The sequence below is a fragment of the Crocodylus siamensis genome, chromosome 5 (genome assembly GCF_052110815.1).
Source record: "Crocodylus siamensis isolate JL-2025a chromosome 5, ASM5211081v1, whole genome shotgun sequence".
Classification (NCBI taxonomy): Eukaryota; Metazoa; Chordata; order Crocodylia; family Crocodylidae; genus Crocodylus; species Crocodylus siamensis.
In genome coordinates, this window is record NC_143399.1 from 83,169,174 (window position 1) to 83,179,078 (window position 9,905).

Here is a 9,905-nt window from a genome sequence, read left to right on the forward strand (position 1 = left end):
GGTGGTCACCCCTGGTAAACTTATAGGTGGCCATCAGATCACCCCTGAGCCTGCACTTTTCCAGGCTAAAGAGCCCCATGGCTCTCAGCCTGTCATTGTAAGGTCTGTTTTCCTGACTTCTGATCATGTGCGTGGCTCTCCTCTGAACTCTCTCAAGCTTCTCCACATCCGTTTTGAATTGTGGAGCCCAAAACTGGATGCAGTACTCCAGTTGCGGCCTCACCAAGGCCGAGTACAAGGGGAGAATGACATCCTGGGATTTGCCTGAGAAGCATCTATGGATGCAAACCAGCATTTTGGTCGCTTTACTAGCCGCAGCATCACACTGCAGGCTCACATTCCTCTTGTGGTCAATGGTGACCCCCAAGTCTCTTTCTTCCATAGTGCTAGCCAGCGTAGCACTGCTGAGCCTATAAGGATGCTGCACATTTTTCTTCCTAAGGTGGAGAACCTAGTACTTTTTGGTGTTAAACACCATCAAGTTCTTGTCCGCCCATTTGCTGAGCCTGTCCAGGTCAGCCTGGATCACCTGCCTGTCTTCTGGTGTGGATGCTTTGCCCCAAAGTTTGGTGTCATCGGCGAACTTGGCCAGTCTGCTTCTGACTCCAATGTCCACATCATTAATGAAGATGAATCAGACTATACTCAACTAACATATGCTTTTAGGGCGATTCTCAAAATGGAACACTCTTTGGAAAGGAAAGACAATAACCTGATGGAAAAGTCAGAATTAAAGGCATAAATAAGTGCATAGGAACAGATAGAGTTTGCACTATATGGTCGCATCCACATCAGCAAGTACATGCCTGTTGAGGCATTTCAAAGCAATTTGAGACACTGCAGGAGGCCTGCCAGAGAGGGCATTCAGTACAGACAATATTGATAGATAGTAGGATTGGGCTGTTCACAAAAGTAAAATATTTAGTGGCCTTTAAGCATGTGAGGCACTAGGTTTACAGGAGGATATTTTCTGATTTCCTGAGGGCAGCAAACACACTGTAACTGCACGGTCCTTTTATTTGTGGCCAACTCTCCTGAGCAAGTGCATCACTTGCACCTGGCTCTGTGTGGTTCATTAGTCTGAGATTCAGTTTGCTTCCTGGTTAGACAGTACATCAAGGATTCTCAGACTGCCAACACATAGACCCAGCCTTCCCTCTACCACCAGTATTCAGAGGACTGCAACCAAGCAAGCTGCAGCATATTTTTTTTAAGTAGAGAAAAGACGTACAGAGTGGTTACTTTAAAAAAATTAACATTTGCTAACAGATACAACACAGTGATCACCCAGATTACAGCTCAGTGATTTCCCATGTGGGAAGCTTTTACTTATTGCTGACTTTCCAGTGACAGCCACTGAAAATATCCCAATGGACCTGCAAGAAGTAAAAATAGTATGCTGCAATAACATGCTGTAGCAGAAAGAGGGCAGCGAAAAAAACAGCAGTAGCAAAGGTCACTGTGTTAATCAGACATTTACACCCCAAAGCCTAGCAGATAATCCATGTGAAAACTGTTCAGGTGTGAAGTCTCAGGTTGGGATGAGATATAAGAATCTACTGGAGCTTGCTAGCTGTCATTCTAAAAAGCATTCATCTCAGTCACTGCCTATAATGTTCAAAGTCAAGCTGACCTTGCTGTGCCTAAATTCACAAAGGTCACACAGCACCTAATAAGCTGACAGAGCTTCACAGCCTACAGAAATGCTTGGCTTATCTTCCAAGGCCTTTCCCTGGATTTAATGTCACTGACAAAGGAACAAGTATTACGTCAGCTGCACAGATGAGGCCAATGTACAAATGTAATGTGCCTGTCACTTGGTTGGAGCTGGAAGCCTATTGGAGTAGTAATGCCCATAAGAAAAGGATACAGATCTGGACAGAACAGAACAGAGAAACCAATCATAAGGCTAAGAAGGCTTATAGACTAGGAGGGCACTCTGTGTCCTGATGTACACATATGTAGTGCTAGAGGGAGAAGGAACCCTGAACTTTGGCTACATCTGAAGCTTTCCAAAGCTAATGTTCCTCAGACTATTATCATAGGATTTGTAATTCTTTTACAGATAAACATAATGCACATTCTCTCTCTCTCCTTCTCTCTCTTGTTGGTGTTGGAAATGTGCTTGAATCTGGGCACTGAAGTAAATGAAGAATTAACTGTGCTGGCTAGACACAGAAGGACAGTAGGCAGACATTTCAAAAGTTCTTCCACACATCTGCTGATATGTAGTAGCTCTAGCATAGAATGTATCTCAACTATTTGGCCTTCTCTCCCTTTGCCCATGTTATTCTGCTATTTCAGTCTCCCACCTCCCCTGGCGACCAACCACCAATCATACCAAATAGTGCCAAACTATTTTGGGATGTTGTGAAATGGATTAGCAGCAAGGATGACAACACCAAATTCACATTCATTTCCAACTAAACCTACACCTAAGGAATTGTACCAATTCCAAACTTTTGGGATATTTTGGATTCAGTTCTTTATATGAACAATCACACCCTAGGTCTGTATCTCTAACAGGCCTGAATCAGAACCCTGTGTTAGCATACTCTATACTTAGTTACATGTTCAAATCTTATACAGTAGTTAGGGCAACATCTCAGCCTCTAACCTACATCACAATAGGAACACAATTCTTTTGAAGTAAAATTTGAATGCATCAATCTTTGCAGCACCTAGAAGTCCATGAAATGTACAGCCAGAAAACAAAACTCCTTAAGAACTAGAAGAGAGGAAACATTGTCACTTGCCCAAATTAAAAATGGAGTAGCAACTCGATAAAACTTTGTGTTGTTGCCCTTCTGGCCATGTTATGTCATACTTCAAAGAGCTCAAAGATCATAGCCAGCCTGAAATAGGTACAGGCAGTCCTCAGACTTCTGACACAATTGGTTCCTGAAAACCATGTCTTAAGTCTAAACATTGTAACTCGTAACCAATTTTCCCATAGGAAACAATGTTATAAATGGGGGATTGGCTCCTGAACCAAGGCCTGATACCCTATTTTCACCAAAAAATAACCCAGAATTTTGTACTCAATCAATTATACATGAATAATATAGCTACATTAATATATTTATATTTTAAATAGCAATCATATTGATTTGGAACAACTTCTTTGAGGTGACTTTGCAGGACTTTTTGAAGGAATCCTGATTGGACTTTTTGAAGGGTTCTTGGCTGGAGACTTCTCAGGAGTCCTGGCTGCAGGTTTTTCTGGAGTCTTGTCTACTTTCTTCAAGAAAGTGTTCATGGAAGTTTGGACAGATGTTCTCCAGGAAGATGGGCAACGCAGCGAACTTGTTCGCTGTGCAGAGTCATGTTGGATCAAGCATTGAAAAGTTAAAACTGACGTCAGTAAGTTGAAATAGGGTGTCAATTTATAAATGTTGTAAGTGCAAAACGTTGTAACTCGAAATGTTGTAAGTTGAGGACTGCTTGTATGCCCCTTTTTGGCTCAGATTGACTAAACACTTTTCTATGATGCTAAAGAGAATTATTTATTTAATTCTCCATCCTTTGTTGTTTTGTTTAGTTTCCTGCAGGATGTCTCTGAGGAAGAAGCCAGAACAAAACAAAAAGCCAAGACTAGTCCAGTGAATTCCAGGCCAAGACTAGTCCAGTGAATTCCAGTTAAGCGTGGAAACTTGTAGGAGAAATATTTGGCAATCAGAAAGACCTCATTAAAGAAGAATGTTATTTTCCATCACGTATCAGACCACTAATATTGTAATTTAATTAGATTCTTCTTCTGTGTGGAGTTTTTCTCTTCACTGCATCAGACCTGTAACATTTATAAACCTTCCCATTTTCAATTAATCGCATCCTTAAAACTGAAATTGAATGTTGGTGAAAGGTGAAGACAATTAGGACTCATGGTAGACTTGATATCTTTTATAAGGCCAACAAGATTTTTGCAAAAACATTAGTAGCCGTAAGGTCCCAAGTGTTCCATGTACAACATTGAGAAAGCACTGCTGCCTCACTATCATGTCTCAGATGTAGTCCTGTTAAGTCACAGCTTCATGCACAGGAGTACAGAACAGTCCCTATGCTTGTACAGTTGTTAAGCTTTCTGCTTAGAGTGTTCTGTCTCTAAGAACCAAGTTACCCATCTCTCTGGCAACCTGTTTCTCGCTCTTTTTCCATGCATTTATCTTATATCTATCACTATTATCTTAGATTCAGATTTTCAGAACAGTTTAGGGGGGGTTAAAATTAAAGCCAATGGAAGGCATGTTTCTCTGTACACTCTAGACCCGGGGTTGGCAACCTTCTACTAAACAGCAGGCCAGCCACCACTGAGGGCTGCCGATCTTCTGTTGACACCCTAGTCATCCCAGCTCTGTGCAGACCCCTCCCAGCTCTCTCAGCTGTCCTAATGCAGCTGCTACTGAAAAATGTGTCACCAAAGAATGTGGCGAAGGATGATCTGGAGTACCACCAGTGATGCTAAGCAGAGGATGCACTGGGGAGGCAAGAGAGCAGTCCTCCAGCAACCCATAAAATGCCAATTTGTGCTCTAGGCTGAGGTGAGAATCCCAACCCACACTGGCCTGCAAGAATACCAGTCAGCATTAGCAGTATCAAGGGTACAAGGAACAGAGAATCTAGCTCACATAGTATAGAAGACTTGAGCTGGGAACATGCCCAGGATCTTTACCTTTTCAAAGTTTTGGAATATTTGAGCTGTTTTAACTAAGAGTTCCCTCTACCTTTTCCCTCCCCCAACTTTGTATGGATAAAATTAAAAAAAACTCAGCAGCTGTGACAACTTTTCAGATACTGGATGAAACTCAATAATACAAATATGTTCAAGAGCACTCACTCATCTGTCTGAGCATGGATTGCTGCCCCTGTAACTGGTGCTTATCTTTGCAACTGGCTCAGCTTCTGCCTTCTGATGATGCTCTCTATTAAGCCACCTAAGCAGGCTAACCAAACGTTTTCTGAGATGATAAAAAAATAAATCTGTGAGGATCCTATTCTAGTGGCTTTGTTCTTTATTGTAAGTAGCTATATTTTATTCTCTCCTTCTCATTTCAAAGGCATTAAAAATAAGGCCTAGGGGAAAAAAATACATGCCATTAAGATAATCATTGCTTTCACCACAGTAATCTGGAGGCAGTAAGGAAGGAAAAGTGACAGCATGTATGTTGAAATTAATAACAATAATAAAAAATGAATGCATTGGAGGCATGCCCAGCCCCTTTCTGCACTAGCAAAACAAAACAAAGAAAGCCTATTCTTGAGCATCTTCATTCTTGGGGAATGAATATAGGTAAATATGAAGAGCATCTGAACTGGCTGTGCTCCCAGTTGGCATGGCCTGGTATTGGTAAGTACTCTCCCTGGCCATGCAGTGAACTCCAGCTCAGTAGCTAGCACTGGCCCCCCAAAAAGCTGGGACTGCTGCAGTGGCAGCATACTTGGCTCCAGTGGAGGAAGAAATGCTTCACATCAGTCAACATCAAACCTCTCCAGTCAATTAAGGAGTGGAGTTGACAGCTGCTGAAGTGTGTTCCACCCAGTCTTCCTCATTTGGGAGGATGAAAGCCAAGAAGCCAGAGCTTGATGGCAAAGGGCTAGACTATGCAGCACAGGAAAAGAGGGTTGGAGAATCTTCAGGTACCTGAGACACAGGCAACTCAGGGAAGGGAAATTATCACTGTTTCTGTGAGAGAAGGAAACGGCAGCCCTGGGTAGGCAGCAGAGTTAAGTGACTCTGAGCATATAAGACCATCTCGTATACACATGAATGGCCACTATCATCAAGAATCTCACATCTCATTAAGGAACTATGTTTATATGACAGTGGGTGTGTCTACACTTTCATTAATGTGTTTTTGCTACCACACATTAAATTTAGTAACTCTAATATGAGGTACTAACTAAATGCATGTTAGGCTACCCTAATGCACAGTAGCTAAAGTACATGCTTTTTTAGTGACGCTTAATGTGTAGTAGCCTAATTTTACTTAGGCTTTACTGACATTAAAGTGTCATGGCAAAAGCCATGCTAATGTGCAGTTAAATAAGCTACTGTGCATTAAAGCATGCATATAGAAATGCCCAGTTAGTAGAAGGGGTTTCACAGGTAAAATTCAACCCAGAAATGCCAAAAATTCTAGACAACCATTGTGCTAGTTAAACTGAAGGAGAAATTCTTTTGAGTCAAGCCAGCACAAACCCCTTCACATTCAGATCTAGAAGAAGGCAGGTATGCCTGTCTTCTATAGGATTTCACAAACATGTTATATCTGAGCTTTTCATAGAGCACCTGCAGTGATGGTCATGAGGCAGAAGACAGCTCCTGGAATTCTCACCCCTATTCCTTATACATCCAAAGAATGCCAATCACAAGCTGACCCTTAGTCTCAGTACTGTTCTAGTTTTACAACTGGGGGGTTAAATGACTGCCCCAAGCTACGCAGCAGTAAAACAAAGTCTATCTTAGAATTACCAATACTTCCCATCTCCAAGCTGCACCCACTCAACAATAGTGCTCCTTTCTATGAAAGTGGTGATTTCTCCATGTAGCAACACGACCCTGAAAGAAATTTTACATCAAACACAATTCAGCTATGTTAACTGCACTGCAAATAATCATCATTTTAACTGTAAAAGTCAAAGTATGGATGCCCAGGCTTCAAGTTTTGCACAAGCGACTTTCGCTGGAAAACAAGTAATCTTCATTAAAGAAGGTTGTGAACTATAGAATTGGGTTCCATATCTGAGTTTCCTCAAAGTTCAGGTGTGTTTGTATCCATGGGTTTTGCTCAATCCCATAATTTCAGTGGTTTGATATAAAATTGGATTTGGGGCTGTGCAAAAACCACAGAACAGAAGAAGGAAAATGAGGGATCTGAAGGTTATAGTTTCCCGTTCGTACTTAAGGGAGGGTTCTTGCACACATTCTGTTTCTCCTCCCATGTCTGAGGCATCTCCCAGGCACAGAAAAGAGTGATGCGCTTTATACACATTATCGCTTGTCTGCTTTTGATGGGAACTGCAGGATAATTGAGTTCCTAAGAGTGAACAAGTGTTAAGTTATTAAACCTCCACTCATCTTATCACACAAAACCCAGTCAAATTTCTGTACTGTTTTTTTTCACCTACTATGTCACTTTTACAAGAGACCTATGTTCAGCAAGACGGACTTTCTTCTAAACTGGTAGGTGTTTTGCATGTTCTCCTACCCCTTTGCCTTTGATGGTGAATCTGCCTCATCTCAGATGGATGCTTGCTGCCTGACCTCTACATACCCTTGTATTTTCAATATGATACCCTTACCACTGATGCTCTATTCTTAAGACTTTTATGTCCTGAATGTTTCTTGTTGGTCACTTCTAATATTGGTGACTGCTGAAGTGGAAGTTTATCCTCCAGTATTGTGCTGCTTAACTGGTTACTAGCATCCTCAGGTTATTTTCAAAGTGTAACTGTTATACCAGCCTTAAGCATGACCACAGCAAAAAGTGTTTCACTTGTTTATTTCTCAACTTTTTCTCTCTGTTTCTCCTGATTTCCAAGGATCTCTCTGTAAGCCTTTCCATTTCTGTAACTTAACTCTTGCTTGTCACTATCTTTATGTTCTTTGCTTTCACTTCCCAGCATCTATCCCTCAATAAACCATTCATAGAAACCTGATAATGATGCTACTGTGCTTTCAAAATATAGGAAATGAATTACTCCAAATCTTCAACATAGATTTGTCCCAAAGCTCATCAAATATCTCCTCACAAAGGCGTAATAATAATCAGACCACTTATAAACATTGCCCTGTCAACTAGAGCCTTTAGTGCACTAATCAGGGAAATATAATAAACACTTTTCAAATGCTTTTAACAACAAATATTTCACATAAGACAAATAACTGGTTTCCTTGCTTCATCACCTGAATATTGAAGGGGAGCGTGGCTGGAGATCCTTACCGTTGTATCATCACTATTCTGACTTTTCAGGATTAAATTGGTCTTCTAATGTCTCAACAAAAAAAGAAGATTTCTCATATCACTTCAATCATGCAGTTTATTCACGTCTTTGACACAGACACCTGGACACCTATTCTTTCATTTCAAATAGAAGCTTTTAGTTTGCTCACCTCAGTCACCTGCAGGATCTTTGAAACACCTCCTCTGCTGTTCCTTCCAAAGAGTGCATCCCTGCATCTCCCACTGCATTCCCGAGTCCATTTACAGTGCAGTCAGTAAGTTCTTGCTAAGTTATCATTTGTAATTCTGAGATACAACAAAAGGTGTTTTTCCCCATCTCTTTGACAATTTTGCTTTCTCAGTGGTCCATCACAGACAGGTCTCCACTAGTAAACTGAGCAACCTATCCTCTTGTCTCTTCTTTTCTTCTTTTTTTGTAAACATATAATCAGTGCTTCAAATGCCTCAGGTATCACAATCTCTATTTCTCTACTGCCATCTGCTGGACACTAAATAGCACAACTTTGTTGGAGAAACTGCTAGCAACAGATATACAGTATATTCTTCTTCTGCCCTGCTTAAAATCAATAATGATACATGGTGACCAAAAGTCAACACAAATCATTCTATTTTTCCCCTTCATTACAAAACACCAAACAAGATTTACAGCTTGTTGGTCAGCCATGGCAAGCTCAAAACGCTGAACAACAGAAGCAGGAAGCAGTTGGCAAGACACGTCGACTAATGTGCTTCTTGTGAACGAAAGCCAGGATAAAGCGGAGACAAATGTATTCTGTCTCAAAATGCAGGTGGGTTTACCCCAATGATGCCATAAATAAAGTGTTCTACTGCAAAGCGGAAGATTATCTGATATGAACAGCTTGGATTTACAAACACTACATGAACAGAAATATTGACTTTGATGCGAACACAGTAAGTGAAGGGAAAGAACTGGACCCAAAGAGAGCAGTGAATTACAGCCTGGAGATTCTTGGTTATTTTTTATTTCTTTTAAGAGATTTCTTACTATAAGCATTTATTATTGCTATTTGTCAAGCACCAATAAAGTGTTCAGCACTGCCTGTTATGTAAAGGAAAACACAGTCCCCGCCTCATGAAGTTTGTACTGTAAATTAGACAAGGTCAATAAGTCTAAGCACAAGGTATGTATGAATGGAGTTGTGATGTACAGTGTGTTATGGATGAGGCTGACATGCCTGAAATTGATGTACAAAGCAAGCCAGTTTGTATAACCATACCAAATTCAGTATATTTGGAATGGTTTATAAATGGCAGGCTGAAAAGCTCACTTGCAAACACACCCTAGGCTTCAGAGTGTTTAAAACCTGGAGCAGTTCCTGGATTGGAATTCTGCAGAATGAACATCTTCTGCTTTTAAATGCAGTGACCTGCTTCATCACTGCTATCACTAACTGTATTTTTAAAACATATGTTATGGTCAAAGCTGGCACAACCCTGATTGTTTCTCTGCACAACTATCCATTTGAAAGGATGGGTCTTCAGTAACGAGACAGCCCAGAACTGGTGCATCTGTGCACACAGACAACAAAATCAGACCAAAGAGGGACAGCTCACCAATGAGAATTAGAGGGAGACCAAAGTAAAGGCTGATGACAGAAATACTGGAAGTGAAAAAGAAAAAAAGATACACACTAAAGGAGAGAGCCAAAAATATTACTGAATTGAAGGTTTCCAAATAGGCAACAGACATCTGTTTTGCAAGACAAAAGAATTGCATCAAGTGAGGCTTCGGCTTATTTAATATTTGTGAATGTGGCTAGAAAGCCCAATTCTTGAATGACAGTCCCTTCCGTGCATACTGTATGTGAAGTTCATATCTAACAATCTTGAATATAGTGTGGGGTACTTTCTGAGGTTTCCTCTTTCCTCTAAAGTTTTCTTTCCACACTTAATAGATCATTTCCAAGTGTTTCAGTCTTCAGC

At 40.8% G+C, this 9,905-nt stretch overlaps 1 protein-coding gene across 2 annotated transcripts in view; it reads right to left on the minus strand.

The window, feature by feature from the left end:
- The window catches only part of LOC149864369 (endogenous retrovirus group 3 member 1 Env polyprotein-like), a 268,641-nt gene extending 260,332 nt beyond the window's left edge, over positions 1-8,309 (minus strand). For both annotated transcript variants that reach the window (XR_016442502.1, XM_090048399.1), the window contains exon 1: positions 8,111-8,309. The gene's annotated coding sequence lies outside the window, so the exon portion shown is untranslated. The remainder of the gene's footprint in view (positions 1-8,110) is intronic.
- Between the last annotated feature and the right edge of the window lie 1,596 nt (positions 8,310-9,905).